Source organism: Rhineura floridana, chromosome 1, assembly GCF_030035675.1.
Source record: "Rhineura floridana isolate rRhiFlo1 chromosome 1, rRhiFlo1.hap2, whole genome shotgun sequence".
NCBI lineage: Eukaryota > Metazoa > Chordata > Lepidosauria > Squamata > Rhineuridae > Rhineura > Rhineura floridana.
The window spans coordinates 287996514-288017128 of NC_084480.1; the positions used below are offsets into that span (position 1 = coordinate 287996514).

Consider the following 20615-nt stretch of genomic DNA (forward strand, 5'->3'; position numbering starts at 1 on the left):
TCAGTGTAGACAACACTGAGCTAGAAGGACCAATGATCTGGCGCAGTATAAGGCGGCTTCCTATGGTCCATGTTCCACAACCAACTGAGATCTGTGCTTCCACTCACACATGCCACAGGTGCTTGCTCAATGCCCTTGTGCTCCCCATGTCACATTCATCAGTTCTTCTAGCCCACTAGTGAAATGTTCGGGGGGGGGCAGGAAGCTCAAATTTGTGAATTGCCTCCACTGAAAAGTACAGCATTTAGCCAACATAAGTTAGTCAACAGCTGAACTTTGTTTTTATTGTATTTTTAATGTTTTCATTGTACGCTTGTTGTTTTTTAACTTGTAAACCCATTTTAGATACTCTGTTCATAGGGTTTTCGTGGTAAGAGATATTCAGAGGTGGTTTACCATTGCCTTCCTCTGAGTTTGGATGCCTCTTAGTCCAAGCTGGATTTAGAAAGGGAAGAGGCATCAGAGATCATATTTCAAACATACATTGGACAATGGAATGGACCAAGGAATTTCAGAAGAAAATCACCCTGTGCTTTATAGATTACAGCAAAGCCTTTGACTGTGTAGAAATGGGGGTGCCACAGCATCTGATTGTCCTGATGCGCAACCTATACTCTGGACAAGAGGCTACTGTCAGGACAGAATATGGAGAAACCAATTGGTTCCCAATCGGAAAGGGTGTGAGACCTATTTGTTTAATCTCTATGCAGAACATAGCATACAGAAAGCAGGACCTGGACCAAGATGAAGGAGGTGTGAAAATTTGAGGGAGAAATATCAATTAAGATATGCAGACGAAACCATATTACTAGCAGAAACCAGTAATTATTTGAAACGAATGCTGATGAAAGTTAAAGTTGTTGTTGTTATGCACCTCCAAGTCGACTACGAATCAGTGACCTCCAAGAGCATCTGTCATGAACCACCCTGTTCAGGTCTTGCAAGTTCAGGTCTGTGGCTTCCTTTATGGAATCAATCCATCTCTTGTTTGGCCTTCCTCTTTTTTTACTTCCTTCTGTTTTTCCAAGCATTATTACCTTTTCTAATGAATCATGTCTTCAAAAAGACTAAAGTAATGACAACAGAAGATTTATGTAACTTTAAAGTTGACAATGAGGACATTGAACTTGTCAAGGATTATCAATAACTCGGCACAGTTATTAACCAAAATGGAGACAATGTTCAAGAAATCAGAAGAAGGCTAGGACTGGGGAGGGCCGCTATGAGAAAACTAGAAAAGGTCTTCAAATGCAAAGATGTATCACTGAACACTAAAGTCGGGATCACTCAGACCATGGTATTCCCAATCTCTATGTATGGATGTGAAAGTTGGACAGTGAAAAAAGCAGGTAAGAGAAAATTAACTCATTTGAAATGTGGTGTTGGAGGAGAGCTTTGCTCATACCATGGACTGCAAAAAAGACAAATAATTGGGTGTTAGATCAGATTAAACCAGAACTAGAAGCTAAAATGATGAAACTGAGGTTATCATACTTTGGTCACATAATGAGAAGACATGATTCACTAGAGAAGAGAATAATGCTTGGAAAAACAGAAGGGAGTAGAAAGAGAGGAAGGCCAAACAAGAGATGGATTGATTCCATAAAGGAAGCCACAGACCTGAACTTACAAGATCTGAACAGTGTGGTTCATGACAGATGCTTTTGGAAGTCACTGATTCATAGAGTCTCCATAAGTCATAATCGACTTGAAGGCACATAACAACAAAAACCCATTTTGATGTTTTTCAGTGACATAGAGCTATACAAACATTTATAAATAAAATATAAATATAGGTCTATTCTGTTATGCCTCATTCATCCATGCAAGCCCTCACTAGATCTTGCAGTCAACAAAAAAGCAGACAAATCTGAATTAGCCCCATTGTGAATCAGAGCCCCCAAATCAGCAGTAAGAATATCTCTAAAGGTCCAAGTAATGCATTTTAAAAATCTTACTGTATACCAATGATTTTGTGTATAACAGAGATTATGGCATATTAAACTGTAATCAATCCACATCATTAAGTGATCTTGAAGATGCAACCCCACCACCAGAAATACCCCAGTGTGCACAGAGAGTAATTACAAAGTAACAGTCCTTACATATTGCTTGGACAAGATTTTCAAAAAGTGGGGCTAGGGTGATAAATATCGCACACAAAGCCACTCACCTAACACTTTAGCGTTTTGGACACAACATAATCAATTTTTCATTCAGCTCCATAATGCAGTAGGGAAATTTAATTATGACCCCTCCCTTCTAGTGTCCAAAGCACTAAGTATATTGCAATTACACTGCAAAACAAAACATATGGGGGGGGGGAAGATGAGAATTAAAAATGTCAGTAGCAACTCCAAAAATCACATTTCCATAATGCATGCATCTTATAGTGCGTACAGTCCTAAACACACTTACGAGAACGTAAGCCCAACGGGTGAGACCTCTGAGAATTGCACTGTTAAGCCTGCAAATCCAGCCCGCCCCAGACAAACTTCATCAGGCCAGGAATATTCATTCTTCTCCCTCCCTCCGCACAAAGAGCCAGTGAAAGAAAAAGAACTCTTTCCGGTGGCGGCTCAAACTTGGCAGCCCCACAGAGCTGCCTCGCCCGGTGGAGAGAAGGCAGCGACTCGCGCCTGGATTCAGAGACCCCAATTGCTTCGGCTAGCGGAGCCCAAATGCGCAAGAAACTGTTCAAGGCGAGGCTGCCTTGATTTATCCTCTGGCTGCACACGCATCAGCTTTCTTCTCGCCTCTTGCCGCTACAAGTCAGCCGGGGCGGCTTTTTTCTCCCCGCACCTCAGCAGCCTCCTCATTGGCCCCAGCGGTAACACCCCGCCCTGCTCTCTCCTCAGCGCCTGCGCAGCTGCGCGAAATAGTGGTGTTTTGACCCTCTCTTTCCTACCAAGGTGCAAATCGGGCCGTCATGCGTCTTCTTGTGCTGTAGTCTAAAGGGGAAACGCCAATGCTGGAGACGGAATCAGCCCAGGGAGCTGGTAACTCTACCTGCGGTTGGGCAGAGGCCAGTGAGAGGACTCTGTGAGGTCATGTGCCCTTGGCTAGTGCCCGACCTGGCCACCTGCTGGCGTGGGGCCTGGGTACAATTCAGCACTCCCGCTTGCAACTGGAAGCGTCTGTTTGCAGGGTTTGCTGTAATTTCTGCTTTTTTTACCTTATTTAATTAACAATTTCAAGCATTTTTGCGCATGAAAAATGAAATAAAACAGCAACACATAACAATGCAATAAAATAGATTAATCAACTTTACAATTATGACGTTAGCTTATAAAGAGTGCCCATCTGCCTGTCATATATTAGCTGTGGAAAACTTCAAACTGTGACCTGAAGGTTCATAACGGGGATGAAATGAAGAAGAATTGGGAGGGCACTCTTAAGTGTGCTCCTGATTTTTTCTTTGAATCAAGCTTGAACTGAAGCCGGTGATGAAAAAAATTAAATTCAAACCAGCGATACAAAGGGTCTTCCTCTTCAGGGCTGACTGATCAGTATTTACAACAAGCCCTGCTGGGCTCAGTTGCACTCTTCAGTACAGCCAATCCATGCCCAAAGCAGGGCTTGTTGGGTCACCTGATGTTATCGGGTGATGACAGTTGGGTAATCCCACCAACCTGTCAAAATGGCAGGGGTGGAGGTTGGGAAGCTCAGGATCTGCCTTAGTGTCTGGATCCTGTTTCCCACCCCTAGTCTAATATGTACTTTCCCCCATGAGTTGTGCATGTTTGTAGTTTTTATTTAAATTGCATTTTTCTGGCCAATTTAAGTCAATGGACTTTGTTATTCTACTGTTGCTAGGCAACAGTTTCTACCCAATCTTAGCCTTTGGAAGTATATAAACTTTCAGTTGCTATGGTAGATTCTTACAGAGCAGGCCTCAGCCTTTAAGAGCTTACAATTCAAGTAAGTCAAAAGGTGTGAAGATGAGGAGAAGAAATCACAGGTGATAAATAAGAATAGTTTGAGAGGCATGGGAGTGGGAGGAGAAAATATCTCTTTGGTTGCAGTGACTGGGTGTCTGATAGGCAACTTTTGCAGGCCCAGAAAACACTTAAGGGGGAAAAGTGAGGAAGTAGATTTAAGGGGCTGCATGTGGCTATATGTGCTTTATCTAATAAATGTTGTTTTTTCCATTACAACCTTTAAAGGCTAGGCTTGCTGACTGACCTGAAACAATTGACCTGAAACCTCCACCCATTGGGTTTGTGCCTGCATCTGTAACAACCATGCAACATAAAGAAGCTAGCCAGAGTGATTGTAGGGCATGGGAACCAACATGACCCCTTCTATGGCAGCCAACAAACCAGTTGTTACAGGAAAAGAAGGCAACAGCAGCCAGTAAAAGTTGTCAACCCCATTAAAGACACAAGAGCCTGGTTAGGAAAAAAGTTGCAACTCTTATTGCTTACCTTATTTCACTTAATAAATTAGCCATGCAATAGGCATAAGGTAAGTTGCATGTGAATTCTTCCCTTCTAAACTATGTATGAATTTCTTATTAATGAGAATGTCTTCCTTTGTTTTTCCACTGAGTTTCTCCTTTTCAATTTCAAATGTGCCTGATGAGAGAGTTGTAAACATAGTCTTCTCAAAACATAAACATGCTCAATTAACACAAAAACCTTTTGGTTCAGAAGACAAATCTGGGACCACTCTACTACTAACAGTCATCCAGCTCCAAAGTAGTGGTGGGTTGGAACTAACCACAGAATATGATACCTTACTATTATGAATGTTGTCTAAATAACATATCTGTTAAAGGTATGGCCCTTAACAGCTTTATTTTCCAGCATTTTGGAGTTTGAATGAACATGGAAACTCATTCACACAAACCAAAAGGTTTTATTGAATTTTGGAGAAATAATGCTCATTCTTAAACTGACTTTCAGCTATGTTAGTCTGTTGCAGCAAAGAGTTTTGTGGTACTTCAAAGAGTAATAAATCTATTATGGCATAAGCTTCCATGCACTTTCGAGACCGTTTCAGGAGACACATGGAATGCAATCCTGAGTTACAGGTATTATACAGCCACAAGAGTGGCTCTATACTATAGCCAGCATGGATTTTTCACATTCCGCAATGTTAAATTGAAAATACCCCACCATGCCATTCTGATGCTTCCCATAAGCTCATTTCAAAACAAACCCTTACAAAATTTATAGTCCTGAACTCAGAAACACTTGCTTAACAACCCTCTAAATTTTCATGGCGATACACAAAACAGTCAGAGAGAGTAGAGAGTTTAAAGTCTAAAAAGAAAGAAAAAAACCCAGAGCCCTTTTGGACTTTTTTCTCTGTTCTCATAATCTGTTGAAATTCATTAAAAATCAGCCATATTCACAGAGTCTGTAATCCTATTACTGACCTTGCCCCTTCTGCAGTTTAAAAGTTAAAAAAAAATGCCCAGCAGATTTTTAATTAATTTAAGAAATATTGCATTGAACTGAATGATAGTGTCAGGCATGCTCAGTAAGAACCAACTGTCAGTGTTCTAAAAGCCAGACTCCCAGCTGCTTGGCTTGCCTAATCGGGACCACACCCACACCAGACTTTTATTTCACTTTAGACAGTCATGGCTTCCCCCAAAGAATCATGGGAAGTGTAGTTTGTGAAGGGTGCTGAGAGGAGACTCCTATTCCACTGACAGAGCTCCACTGGCCAGACTGATTTAACAGTCAGCCACTCTGACTGAAGGTCTGTGAGGGGAACAGGGCATCTCCTAGCAACGCTCGCACCCTTCACTAACTACACTTCCCAGAATTCTTTGAGAGAAGCCATAACTGTCCAAAGTGAAATAAAGGCCTGGTGTGGAAGTGGCCAGGGACAACTTTGGTTAAATTTGGGTGGGAGGCTATGTGTGCCCGCTGTAGAATAAAAAGGTGGGGGAAACGCTGAAAAGCAATGATACTGTTCACAATGTTTTCCTTTTGCAAAGGAAAGGGGCTTCCCCTCTGCCCAGTGCCCAACCACCCACCAAGTCTCCTCTCCTTCCTGCCCCTCCTCCAGGTCAGTGTTGGACTACAACCTGGGAGAACAGGGTTTGAATTTCCACACAGCCATGAAGCTGACTGGGTGACCTTGGGCCAGTCACTTCCTCTCAGCCTCAGAGGAAGGCAATGGTAAAATCACCTCTGAATACTATTTACTATGAAAACCCTATTCATAGGGTCGCCATAAATTGGGATTGACTTGAAGGCTGTCCATTGCCATTTTCAAACATGATTGCACAGAAATAAATCCCATTGCAACTGATCAAACCCACCCTCCCTTCTCCCTCCTATCCCCTCCCTCTTGCCCCTTCTCTCCCCCTCCAATCCCCCCTCCTCTTCCTCCTCCCAATGGTCAATTTTACCTATCTTAAGCATGATTGCATGGGAGTAAATACCATTGAACTCGGTAAGCATGCAAATTATCAAACCTGCCCTCCCCTTCCTTTGCCCCCCTCCAATCTGCTCCTTCCCCCTCCACCTCCTGCTCTTCCTCCTCCATGGTCAGCTTTACCTATCCTAACCATGATTGCATAGGAGTAAATCCCATTGAACTCAATAAGCATGCAAATTATCTGACCTGCCTTTCCCCTCCTTCCCCTCTCCCCCCCTCCTCCCTCCTCCCCCCCCGGTCAGTTTTACCTATCCTAAGCATGGTTGCATAGGAGTAAATCCCACTGAACTCAATAAACATGCAAATGATCAAACTTGTCCTTTTCCTCCCCTCCTGCCTGCTCCCCTCCCACTCCGCCTTTCCTCCCCTCCCCCTCCCCTCCTCCCCCCCTCCCCTCCTCCTTCACCGTCCCCCTCCCGTGTGGTCAGTTTCACCTATCCTAAGCATGACTGCAGGGGAGTAAATCCCACTGAACTCAAAAAGCATGCAAATGTATTTTTATATTTTGTTGTACACCGCCCAGAGAGCTAATGCTAGTCGGGCGGTATAAAAATCTAATAATAAATAAATAAATAAATAATAAATAAATCCATTCTCAGCAAACTTGCACAGGATCGCATTTCTTACCTCCTGTATTAAAAAGCAGAGAAAATCACTAACACAAAAAACACTTTGTGGTTTAAGAACATACCTGTAGCCCACGTATATTTCTATCAAACTTTAAAAAGCAGGGAAATTGGGCAGCTATAGTGAATGCACCAGGGGAGCAGGATACCTGACCTCCTCTCTGAGATATTGGACTGCCCTACAAATTGGTCAAAATGCAAACACAATTTGGGTTGGTCTTCCACAGTCCAATCCACTTCCTATGTAGCTTGGAAAAATTTGGTAACATGCTTCTGACCATATGGTGAGTGATGGCAACACCTGCAATCAGCCCAAATAACAGAAACAAGACATGTGCTGTGCTGATCTTGTTTTAGCAGGGAGGAAGCAATATTATTAAGACAGTTGATACAGTTCAGAAGGTCACTTTAATTATGTCTGATTTACTTTGCAATTTTAGTGAAGTTTCCTATAGGAAATCATTTTCTTTTGTTTCTATTTCTGTGAATATGTGAAGTACAGCAACACTTTGCAAAATTTACACTAAAAAAACTCCAAAAATAATTGTGGAATAATGGCATTATTCTGCAGAATAGCCTCTAGTAGACATCAGGAGTGTCTCAGTTTGCACAGGATAAAACAATGGGAGGCGAAATATATTCTAGCAAAATTCTAGGTGTGCTCTATGCTTTTAATTGACCATGCCCACCTTGTCTTAAATGAAGTGGTTTAAACATAGCAGGCTGAAAACATGCATCCTCTTTTTTTCCACAGCTAAGAGTCATTGCTGAAGTAGCAACATATTGTAATCAGTCTGATTTTACATCAAACTGCAGTTTCAGATTCAACTGTTAATGCACCCAAAATAGAAGCAGAACATAACCTCCAATTTGAAACACAAAAGGCTGTCTTCACCACCATATGACATTGACCAATAAAAAGGCTTTTAAATTATTAAAAATAAATTTGACACAGATTTCTAGGATGAATAATGAGGGAAGTAAAATTTTCTAGATTAGATTCTCTGTAGAAACATTAGTAACACAGGAAAGAAACAAGGTAAGAAGAACACCAACACGCATACAAAAATGTAATTCTCCATCATTGGAGATGGCAGTTGTTGCCACTACTTGGAGGCACACGTTACCAAATTCTTCCAAGCTACACAGGAAGGGGATTGGACTGTGAAAGATCAACCCAAATTGTGTTTGCTTTTTGACATATTTGTAGGGCAGTCCAATATCTCAGAGAGGAGGTCAGGTCTCCTGCTCCCCTTGTGCATTCACTATAGCTGCCCAATTTCCCTGCTCTTTAAAGTTGGATAGAAATATCTGTTGGCTATTGGCACATTCTTAAACCACAAAGTTTTTTGCCTATTAGTGAATATATATACACATGGTTGGGATGGGAGATTGTAAACATTAAGGGCAGAAGAAAATTGAACGCAGGAAGTACAGATGGTGATAATCATTACATTATTAACAGTGAGCATCCACTTTTTAATAACACACCTCTTGGCATTTATAAATCATGTAGCTTGTTTCAAAAACAAGCATTGTTGTCCCAATCAGTTCATAGGTGATAGAAATGAATGTCTTCATGAAATATAATTCAGGCCAGAGTTTCATGGTCCTGTTGCATTTTGAAGTTCCTTTGTTGCAGTATGTTATGGTCTGTCCTGACTGATTAGTCTGACAGTTCCAGTCAATTACAGAGTGTCCCGAGAGCTTAAAATGTCCTCCAGTTAGCTTCAGATATTGTCATTTCTGATGTCAGATTTGTGTGGCCATACTAGAGTAAAGGAAATTGAAAGGCTGCAGGGTGAAACAGCTAAATTAGAATTCATCAAAAGGTTCAGTGCTATCCCTTGTTGACTGATTGGAGAGTAGGTATAAGACAATATGTGATGATTAGATTACCAATGTTAGCACGCCTGTGTTATCTTCGACTGATGTAACCCATTTCTTTAGGAGGAGGAAGAGGATGATGAATTAAATTTATATTCCACTCTTCCAACGGGAGCCCAGGGCAGCAAACAAATGATATAAGCACTAAAAACATAATATGAGGATATTCTTTGTATTGTTCTTTTTGTATATATTCCTATTGTTTATTATTAGATTTTAACAAAACCAAAACATTAAAAAGTTCTCTCAGTTGCATAGGAGCAGCTCACAGAAAAGTGACTCCTTTGTTCATGGTGACAGCAAAGTTCAACGGCCACTTACAGTGGGAGAGCATCTGCTTTGCATGCAGAAGGTCCCACGTTTAAGCCCCGGCAACTACAGGTAGGCTGTTCAAGCTTGCTTGGGTGTAATGGCTGTGCCACGTGACAAGTTCAGTACCAAGCCAATGCTGACCCCTGATGCAGATGAGCTACTGTTTATGAGCCTGGACTGGGAGCTCTCTGCTTATTGAGGATCCATCCTGATTTGCTTGCAGAAAGCATATACAGAGATGTCTGGCCTTTATTTATAACTCATTCTGATCTATTTGCAAGGAGGTTATACAACAACAAATATTTGTTCTGATTTGCTTATATGAAGACTGTGCTTCTCATTAACTATTCTACACTTTTTAGTGCATTTCTCTCTCACTTCCCTAGCTACAAACAGTCATTTAATTTAAAAAGTGGATTTCTTGTGTCAAAGTAACAGAGCACTTTAATCTACTTTAATTGCATGTACCTAAATTTCATAATGCAGTTGAATCCCTCTCACAAAATACAGTCTGGAGGCAAGACTAGCTGGGTTTGGGGGGAGGAGTTCAAAATGCTAACCTTGCACCCAGCTGCCTCCCCCCCCCCCCAAAAAAAACCCAGGTCATATAGAATAGTAGAGTTGGAAGGGGGCCTATAAGGTCATAAAATCCAACTCCCTGCGCAATGCAGGAATCCAACTTAAAGCATCCCCGACAGGTGGCTATCCAGCTGCCTCTTTAATGCCTCCAGTGTTGGAGAGCCCACACCCTCCCTAGATACCTGGTTCCATTGTCGTACCGCTCTTAATGGTTAGGAAGTTTTTCCTGATGTTCAGCCGAAATCTGACTTCCTATAATTTGAGCCCATCATTCCATGTCCTGCACTCTGGGGTGATTGAGAAGAGATCCTGGCCCTCCTCTGTCCGCTTGTGAATCTCTCACTTGCATCACGTATAAATTAAATTTGCCTCATGCATTCCTTTTGTGTTGCAGTGATATCTGGATAAGGAAAGGACCATAGCTCAGTAGTAGAGAGCATGCAGAAGTTCCTATGTTCAGTTCCTGGCATACCCCCCCCCCCAGTTGAAAGAATCAGATTGCAGCTCATGTGAAAATGAGTGCCAGGGGGTCAGTATCATTGGGCACATGGCAAGGCCCAAACCCCTGCAGGGGCCCATTGCCAACTCTTGATGCCTCCTGGCCCTGCTGCTCTTCCTTCTTGCTTGTTGCTGCATGTTCACTTGGCCCCTCTAACCAAGTGAGCATTGGGAGGAGGAGCAACAGCGGCCTCTGCTTACCTTGACATCTCCCTCTTGTTCTGTGTGGGCTGGGCCCAAAGGAGAGAGGGCAAGCAAATGTGCAGGGGCAACAACAATGTGGTGTAGTGGTCAGAGTGTTGGCCTGGAACCTGGGGGATCACTTAGCCTTGAACTCACTGTGCGACCTTGGGCAAGTCACAGTCTCTTAGCGTAACCTATCTCACAGGATTGTTATGAGGATAAAATGGGGAGGGGGGGAGAACTATATATGCTACCTTGACCTTGGAGGAAAGCTGGGATATAAACAGAGCTTTGAAAAGTTACTTTTTTAAAACTACGACTCCCATCAGCCCCAGCCAGCATGGCCACTGGATTGGGCTGATGGGAGCTGTAGTTCAAAAAAGTAACTTTTCCAAGCTCTCGATATAAATGCAATAATAATTAAACAAACAACAGTGAGAATAAGGTGGGCACACTCAGGATGGTACTTACAGAGGGCATCTTGCCTGAGACACTCTAGCAACTGAAGCTACATGGCTAACTTGGTCAGCTAAGGCAAATAAGAATTTTTACCTCCAGGAGACCAATATACAGGTTTAATTTTTTTAAAGTCTGTCAGTGTAGTATAAGTAGATAATGTGTGTGTGATGGAGTCGTATGGGAAGAATGATCTAGTGACGTATAAGGAGGACAGCTTATCTGCAGAAGCCTCACATGAACCTGTGAACTGACCTCTGTAGGTGTAGTCAAGGGGCAGGGCTGAAAAAATGATATAAAAGGGGAAATTCTTGAGTGAAATCCACATTAGGTTAGGTTAGATTTCCAACCACAGCCTCTGGCTTAAGCTACCAGAAAGACTTGGCCTGAGAGTCAAGTGCAAAACGGGGATTGCATTTTATTACATACCTACCAGAAAGGAGACCACCTCTGGGGCAAGCTTCACAATGTGTTGCAGTGCATTCTAACAATGTTTGTGGTGAGGAGGAGATAGCCTTTGAGAACTTATTTGTACAACTAAGGAAAGCAGATAACTGTACAGGTGCTGTCCTTGCTCATCACAGATCTTGGTGGCCCTACATGACATGGTTCTTTCCAAACAAGCAACAGAGGGAAGGCTGTAGCTCAGTGGTAGAGCATCAGATTTGCATGCAGAAAGTCCCAAGTTCAATCCCTGGCATCTCCAAGTAGGGCTGGGGAAAAACCTCCTGCCTGAAACTCTGGAGAGATGCATCCAGTCAGTTTAGACAACAAAGAGCTAGGTGGGCCAGTGGTCTGACTCAGTATAAATCCTGTGTTCCAATTGTTCCTACATATTCCCACTGATCAGAGCCATTCCACTGAACTTCACTGCAGTTTAAATCACATATGATTGAATATGTTCTTAAGCCCCCCAAATCTCAGGTATTAGTTGCAGAATATAGATGAGGCTGAAAGGACACATATACAAAAGCTGAAATAGGATACCTTTAGTATTAATTTCCAAATATCTCTCTGCATTATATTAGCACAATATTTTTCTTCCCTGAAGACTGTAATTTGAAGTTAAGGAACGAAAATAATGTACCAAAAATAATGTACCAACAGTGAAATGAGCATAATACTTCTGGAAGGAAATGTTTTGAAAACAACATCTCAGGCTGCAGTTTTATCACTGAGAAATCTACTGGTAACATTGCGGGTTCCAGTCAGCTGCGAGGAACAGGGTAGAAGCAGCAGTGTTAAGTATAGAGGCTGACAGCCAATGTTTCTTTTAGTTAGAGCAAAGGAATTAAATGGTATGCACAGCTTGAAATTTGGGGTGCCTTTCTCTGGCAAAGGAAGGGAAGAAGAGCCCTGCTGAATCAGACTAAAGGCCTAGTTCAGGAGTGAGAAATGTTTGCCCCCCCATGTTGCTGAGCTACAACTACAACTCCCATCAGCCCCAGCACACTTGGCCAGTGGCCAGGTATGGTGGGAATTGTAGTTCAGCGACATCTGGAGAGCCAAAAGTTCCCCCAAGGTTCCAGCCATCTGTTTTCCACACTGGCCAACCAAATGCCGCTGGGAAGCCTACAAACAGGATGGATGAGAAAGGCACTAGCCTTCTGCTGCTGTTGGTCCCCAGCAAGTGGGAGCTAGTGCTCACTGGACCTTGCAGGGCTGCTAGGAAGTCATGGGGGTGTGGGCAATGAGGTCACAGGGACGTGGCCAGTTCTGGTCATCTGCCTATCCTCCCTTGCAAAGATACTGTGGGACACAGAAGTGGTTGCTGTTTTTAAACAAGAAGCTCCTGCTTGCAGCTTCCCAGAGGCATCTGGTTGGCCACTGTAAGAACAGGATGCTGGTCTAGATGAACCACTGACCTGATTCAGCAGGCTCTTCTTATGTTCTTATGTAACAAGTTCTTCTTTGCATAACATACATAATTTAAAGAGATCTGCTATAACACGTACAGTGATGAGCACTGGCTTATGTGTCTTTTAGAAGAAACATTTGTGGGGTGATTAAGCCACACATATAAACCATGACAGATGCATCTCTTAAGCCCTCTTGTTATTGTTGCCCCCCATGAGTTGGAGAGTGACTGTGTGAAGATGGGAGCCTTTTGTACTCATGGAAGCTCCCTGCACATTTTGGGGAGCCTGATTCCCCAGGTTCAACAATGCATAAGGAGCATACAGAAAGCTCCCTGCTTGAGAGTCAGCCTCTAACTTATGGAGGGCCATAAGAATGATGCTAAGGGGCTGAAGCTAGCTTACTCATCCCTGCAGCCCCACCCCACCCTCCGCTTTGCATGATTCCAGTGTGTGGCTTCAACATGCCTGAAGAGAGCTGAAATGGAACTTCCATATTCAGTGGTACTATTCATCTGAGTATAGAATGGTTTGAACAAAACACACACACAGAGAGAGAAGGGCTGTTGCTTTCATGATCTGCTTGTGAGCACTCAGAGGCATCCAGCTCATCACTCTTGAAGGAAAACAGAACACTGAACTAGCTAGACCTTTGGTATGATCATAGCAGGGAAATCCTTCAGGTTTGTTTTCTCTTTAATTATCTAGCTGATAGTTGGTGTCTTAGGCTCACTGTGCCCTAGGCTGCAGAGCAGAAAGGCTGCTGGTGAAATGGTGATGATGAGTTATATGTTTATTTGGTTAAGGTGATGCAGACTTGAGATCTCAGAATGACTCAATGCCAAGCTGATCCCACCAGGTTTTTACAGTAAAAAGGGGTGGGGGTTGAGAAGAGAGAGGTGGAGAGGAGACACATTGGAACTGGCAGAACAATGAATGTGTTTCTACGCTGACATTAGCATAGGAGTCTTGGGCCAACTACTACAATACTGGCATAGGAAGACACTGCCTGGGAGACATAAGGATTAAGACCCTGGTTTCTACCTGTCCAAAGTCACTCGCACAAAAGGCCATCCTTCAGAAAATATTGAATGATTATTGCCTCCCTTTGCACCCATCACCTCCCTAAGTAATTGGTTCCATTGTCGTACTGCTCCAACAGTTGGGAAGTTTTCCCTTACTCTTGCTGGATGATTGGCTGAGCGTTTGAATGGCTGGGAGTATAAATGGAAGAATGACAGTTGAATCTGGGAGGTGGGTGTTAGTTGGTGGATGTGAGAGGAAGAAGGTGTTTGGTAGTGGATGTTAGGAGAGTGTGGAGAAAGAGGGAATTGGAGTTCGGATTAATAATAAGACAAGTATCACAGGAATAGATGAAACCATATGCTTATGTACCATTATAAAAGTAATCTTGTTATTTCTGATATTTAATAAATACTATTTTGGTTTACCGAAGGCCTGATCCTTGGCTGGGGTTTTCACAGACCAGAAGGGAGGGCAAGGTAATTACCAAGGCTGAAGGGAAACAGTAACGAATGGTGGCAGCGGTGAAGAGAAGAATAATAACATTTCAAGTATCCAGAGCAACCCAGAGTTATATGAGTTATCTATATAGATACCAAGGGGTTGGGAACAGCATACGCACGCAGTCACAAAAGTAACCAGATAGAGAGAGACTCAGGCAAAGTCTCTGGGAATATTGGTTACAGGACGGGACTGGTGGTGCTGCCTAGCAGGGGGATCTAGTGAGATCTGTGCTAGAGCGGAGAGAGAAACCATATAAAGGACAGTCCGGACTGGTGGAGTCCCTGGTGGTGCCTAGTGAAAGGCAGTAGCCACAAGCAGGTAGGAACCTGACAGGGAGAGCCAGGGAAGGGCGTCACAGCGTGCTCCCTTTAGCTCACTGCAGTGCAGCAGCTAACTCAAGATTTGGTTTAGCATGTTATTGAAACCCAGGTTCGTGCTTAACCTCTCCCCTCCTTAACAACATCTGTGTACACGCCATATATTTAATCCAAATTTTAAGCACATTTCCCTCCCAAAGAATCTTGTAAACTGTAGTCTACCCCCTACAGAGTTACAATTCCCAGCATCCTTAACAAACTATAGTTCCCAGGATTCTTGGTGGGGGGAGGGAAATGTGCTTTAAATGTATGGGATGTATTCAGCCTACAAGCTGTGGCGGTCCCAGTAAGCTATAGTTGGACTTACAGCGATGTCTAAAAAAGGCAACAGAGAGAACTATAGCAGGATGTGTCCTACTGAAGCTGAGCTTATAGTCTTATAACCACAAGAGCTCTGCTGGATAAAATCAAAGGCCTACCTAGTCCAGCTTCCTGTTTCCTATAGTGGCCAACCAATCAGGTGCTTATTTGAAGCCAACACATAAGAGGACAATAGTCTACTGCTGTCGTTTGAGGCTTTGCAGTTGAGAAAAATGATGAGGAAGGGGAAACAAGATAGAAGTATATAGAATTATGCATGATGTTTTTCTCCCTCTTTCACAATACTAGAATCTGGGGTCATCCAATGAAGCTGTTTAGGACAGACAAAAGGAAGTACTTCTTCACGCAAGTGTATAAAGTATGGAATTTCCTTGCAAAAGATGCTGTTAGATTGCTTGAAAAGAGGACTAGGCAAATAAATGGAGAATAATGGCTACTAGTAATCATAATGGCTAACTATGCTCCCTCCAAGATTAGAGGCATTATGCCTTTGAATGTCAGTTGCTGGGACACGACAGACTAGGTGAAAAATGAGGAAACGAAGCCTGAAGCATTTGTACTTCCGGTTCCTTCTACAGCAGCTCGACAAATGAAGTGACTTAAAGGCTGCCAGGCATTTCACTTCTTGGAAACTGTGAAGCACACTGATGCTGCAGAGAGGTTTGCAATTAGCTAGCCCAGAATACAAATTGGACCAGTTCCCAATGTTCAGTCCATTAACTAACCAAGTGCCATTCTGTCTCCCTGCCACCACCAAATTCTCCAGAGCCTCTGAATGTCTCAGTTTGCAGTATGCACCCAAGTCTCTGTCTAAGTAAGCCAGGTGTCCAAACCAGCTTTTGGAAGATGCAGGCATTGTTCCCCCCATTATTATTGTCAAAACTGTCTCTGAAGCTTTCAAACTGTGAGACTGACAAGTAGTTTGCAAGACCCAGTGCTGCCTGATTCCAGCATTTACACACCTGGGCAAGCAATATTTTTAGTGAACATCTGTGTTGGGGTTTCTTTAGGTATGTGGGTTGCTTTGTCACTGTTATAAGGATTTCCCAGTATTTGTTAAATGCTCTAGTCCAGCACAGGGATTTTTTTCTACTTTTCTCCTTGGACTGGAAATGTGGCTCATGTACCTCTGATGGGTTGTGCAAGCCCTATACATTGCCTGTTCCTTATAGGCAGAGCAGACTCAGGACGTTGCTAGATACTTGAAGTGGCCTTGGCCTATGACACAAATTTGCACATGCCAATTTGTGTATAGATGCTTCTGGGAAATTAAGCTGGTTGGTGGCTGTGGTCTATGTCCGGCTGTCCTATAAGCCAGTGACAGCCAATACGGTGCCCTCCGGATGTTGCTGGACTCCCAACTCCCATCATCCCTGATCATTGGCTGTGCTGCCTGAGGCTGATGAGGGTGGAGCCGAACAACATCTGGAGGCCACCACAACGGCTACCCCTGCTATAAGCAATTTTAAAAAATGTCTAAAAAATGAGGGGAAGAGGCAGTATTCGCTGTAAAAAAATCCAGGGCGCTGACCACCACCCCCTGCATATGTGCCCCTTCTTCCCTGCTAGTTGTTTTGGTTTTGGATAATTACAGCAATTCTATGTCTCATTTTTCTTTTTCCCTCTTGGTTTTTTGCTGCTTTTGTCAGGCAACTCTGCAATTCCCCAGCCACCATAGGACTACTGCATTTGTCTGTTCTGCTGCATAATATGAGACCGGTAATGGATGGTACAGGGAGCTGCTGAAAAAGTACCCCTTTACAGCTATGCTAGAGGCTGTTGAATCAACTCGTTTGAAATGTGCTGAAGGAGAGCTTTGCGGATACCATCAACCGCAAAAAAGACAAATAATTGGGTGTTAGAACAAATTAAACCAGAATTGTCACTAGAAGCTAAAATGATGAAACTGAGGCTATCATACTTTGGACATACAATGAGATGACATGATTCACTAGAAAAGACAATAATGCTGGGAAAAACAGAAGGGAGTAGAAAAAGAGGAAGACCAAACAAGAAGGAAGCTACAGGCCTGAACTTACAAGATTTGAACAGGGTGGTTTACAACAGATGCAATTGGAACTCACTGATTCATAGGGTGGCGTAAGTCGTAATTGACTTGAAGGTGCACGTGCATGCGCACACACACACGGGGGACTGCTGGAAGGTAATGAGTGAACTTGGCTCCTGCTGGGAGGAAGGGCAGGATATAAGTCAAATAATAAATAAACAAACTTTTTCTTCCAACCAAGCCTTTGCATTATTGCAGAGAATTAAGAGACAGCATGTGGCATTGATTTAAACTAGTCAATGCAGTATTTTTCATATGTTACTTATTAATACATTAATCTAATTCACACTATGAAGGCAGCTCCTAAGCAAGAGGGTTCTCTGGTTGCACCTTATACGTACCTGCCCCTTCCTCTTTGCGTTCTGCCAGCAATTGAAAACAGTCCTTTAAAAACACCCGTTTGATTCTGTCGCTGCTTAATGTAGTGAGAGAGCTGTTGATGGCTTTGATTCTTGTTGCTGTTTTTGATGATGATGATGAAAGCTTTTATCAACACCCCGTAAGAAATAATCCAACTGCCTACACCAACTATAGACAATCTCTGGCCTGTGGGCCTAATTTGTTCCCAGCAGGGGTCCCAGTTTGACTTGTCAGGCCATTTTCTCCAAGACACCCACACCTGACATCATATATGACAACAAGGTGTGAGGCAGGGAAGATGCTGCTGCAAAGGAACAAGCAGGAATCTTAAAATGCTTCTTCTCCCATGCATTTTAACAGCATTTGAATAGCATGTGTTTTTAACTTGCTTATCGGTTTTTATGAGTTTTAATTTGGTATGGTTTAAGTTTGTATACTTGTTTTTAATGTTCTTAATTGTAATTGTTATAAACCACCCAGAGAGCTTTGGCTATGGGGGCAGTATATAAACGCAATAAATAAATAAATAATAAAATGCACTCCTGATTGTTCTTTGGCAATTGGGGCTTGTGTTCATATCTTCTGAAAGTGGAGCCAAAAGTGGGGTGTGAAAACAGCAGTGATCAGCTGATTGGTGGCAACTTCAAGTCCCATTAGGATCTGATCAGAAGCTGCAGTATGGCCAATCCCTGCCAAAAGCAGGGTTTGAAAACGGCACCAGTTGGTCTTACTGTAGTTTGATTGCTGAATTACAACTCCCATAATCCCTGGCCATTGGGTATGCTTGCTGGGGTTGATGGGAGTTGTAGTTCAACATGTGGCAGGTCAAGGGTTCCCCTCACCTGACCTGCAAGTTCAACCATCAGGAAGAGCACCATAAGGAACATAGTTACTCTACCTTTGCTACACCAGCCTTAGACTTCTGGCACTGCTTAGCCACACCGGACAGGCCCACCATCAGCACCCTCCATTCAACCACACATCGTTGGGGAAGTGTCCTGCTGTACCAAGCCTTATGTAGCAGGGGTGGTTTAGGGAGCCCAAACTCTGGGACATTTGTGCCAAGCCCCAGATCACCTGCCCCTCCCCTTTTAAAAGCTCCCCCTCCCATTTGTTTACAGACTCAGCGCACTGCAAAGTGCAATGCTGGTGATACTCCAGCCACTAATTCACTATCTTAATTTGCCCAGGGGCACTCTATACATTTATGCAAATATGTGTCATGTGTGGCACAAGTTGTTTAGTACCTGGAAATGGCCCTGCGGCAGAGGAAGCAACAGACTGCACTAAATGGTGGAAGGGCTCCATGTGGGATCATCATGATCATCACACCCTACATATATTTACATTGCACAGACATATACAACTCAAAAAGAACTCTGGGTGAGGCCCAAGGTCATGTGAAACATGTCCACTCTCAACTGGGAAAGCTTGAACTGAAAAATGTTGCACATGTTATATGCACACCCCCTTCTAGAAATGACAATTTAAGGCTATCCAATGGGAGATTCTTCTACACTATAGCATTAGTGGGGGCAGAAAGTGACCGTATTAATTTTTCTAACACAGGATGCTCCACTACAGTGGAACTGTAACATGAATGAGTTTAAGAAAACAAACTCAAAATCAATTTAGCTAGGATGCATAGTGTACAGCATCACAAAACTCTTCCACCTGTAATTATTCTTAGGTCAGCAAAATCGTAGTTTTGAGTGTGCAAGGATCAGAAACACAAAAAGGCTCCATGTTGCATAAAGTGGCCAGATATTAAACACTTAGAGCGACAGTACTGTTTATCCATGGCATGCATTCACTCTTGAACAGAATACTAATCTAAGTGCTATTCCTTATTGTGCTGTGATAGTCACAACTCTTACATTACTGTGGCCCCCAATTATATTTGTTAAGAGTTCTGGGTACTGTGTGCTTCACACACAGCCTCATCCTATAGTAAGCCACAAATACAAATCCTGAGGAATAGTCTGATAGCAAATCATCAGGCTCTCACTAGGATCAGCCATGATAGCTAAACAGAATCTTCATGTTCAGTACCAGTGTACCTCTGAATACCATGTGCTAGTGGGTAGTGAGGGGATAGTTGCCTTCATATGCTGTTTATGTGCTTGTTGAAGGCAATTTGCTGGCCTCTGTGGAAACAGAATATTGGACTAGATGAACTCTTGTCTAATGCAGCAGGGTTTAATCTTAGTTCTTCCCCAGGGGGTGTGGTTTACAATTAAAGTTTAACTAGTAAGGTTCTTCATAGAATTCAAAGGGGCATCAAAGGTCATATACCCTAACCACATTAACTACACTAAAATAGCACCCCTGACAAGGGGCCATCCAACCTTGTTGCTTAAGGACCTCTAATGTAGGAAAGTCTACCACCTTATGAAGCATACTGCTCCACTGTTTGTACCATTAGGAAACTCTTCCTAATGTTTAATGTGTATACATGTGCAACATGTTGCCTTGAAAGAGATGGCCAGCTCTTGGGCTGAAAAATATTCACCATGCTGGTTTAATCAAACTCCTTTCTTGTAATTTGAAGCCAAAGGTTGAGATCCTACCCTCTGGAGCAACAGAAAACCAATGTGCACCATCAACAAAAACAAATGTGATTTGTCAACTATGAGACAGCTCTCCAAAATGCTTATAATGTTCCAACACAAAACAGCTTTCAGAGTTTTTGAGGAATATAGATGTTATTTTTTAACTTTGCAAATGTTAACTGCAGCGGCTTAAGAAAGTGTTAACCCGGTTCATGCTCAAATCATACCAGAGTAACTCAGCCCACCCAATTAATGAATGTATTAAGTCAGTATCTTCCAAGCACACTGTACAGCTGCCTCCTGACGTTCTCTGCAGCAATACATATAATTCATCCTAGTACTGCTGTTCCCCTAGTAAGACAAAAAGCACATAGGTAATACATAGCTGGAGGGAAAAAAGCATATTTTACTTGATATTACCTAGAGTTCTAAAATTCAGATGGTCTGTTCCGTTCTGGTGAATTCAGCAGCAGCTAACAATCAATGGCGTTAGATACAAGATGTTTCTCATGTTGTGGTATTTTACACTATACACATATTTCACAAAGTTTCAAGTTCAAGGTTAGACAGCATTCCAGAGATGAGATACTCAAGAGTATTTCACAAGAATGCTG

The 20615-nt window shown here is 42.8% G+C and overlaps 1 long non-coding RNA gene across 1 annotated transcript; it reads left to right on the forward strand.

The window, feature by feature from the left end:
- The first annotated feature begins 2820 nt into the window (after window positions 1-2820).
- LOC133375611 (uncharacterized) lies at window positions 2821-17919 on the forward strand. Its single transcript, XR_009760261.1, has 3 exons — window positions 2821-3155; window positions 4167-4467; window positions 16671-17919. It is a non-coding gene; the product is annotated as an uncharacterized LOC133375611 (long non-coding RNA).
- Window positions 17920-20615: the final 2696 nt, after the last annotated feature.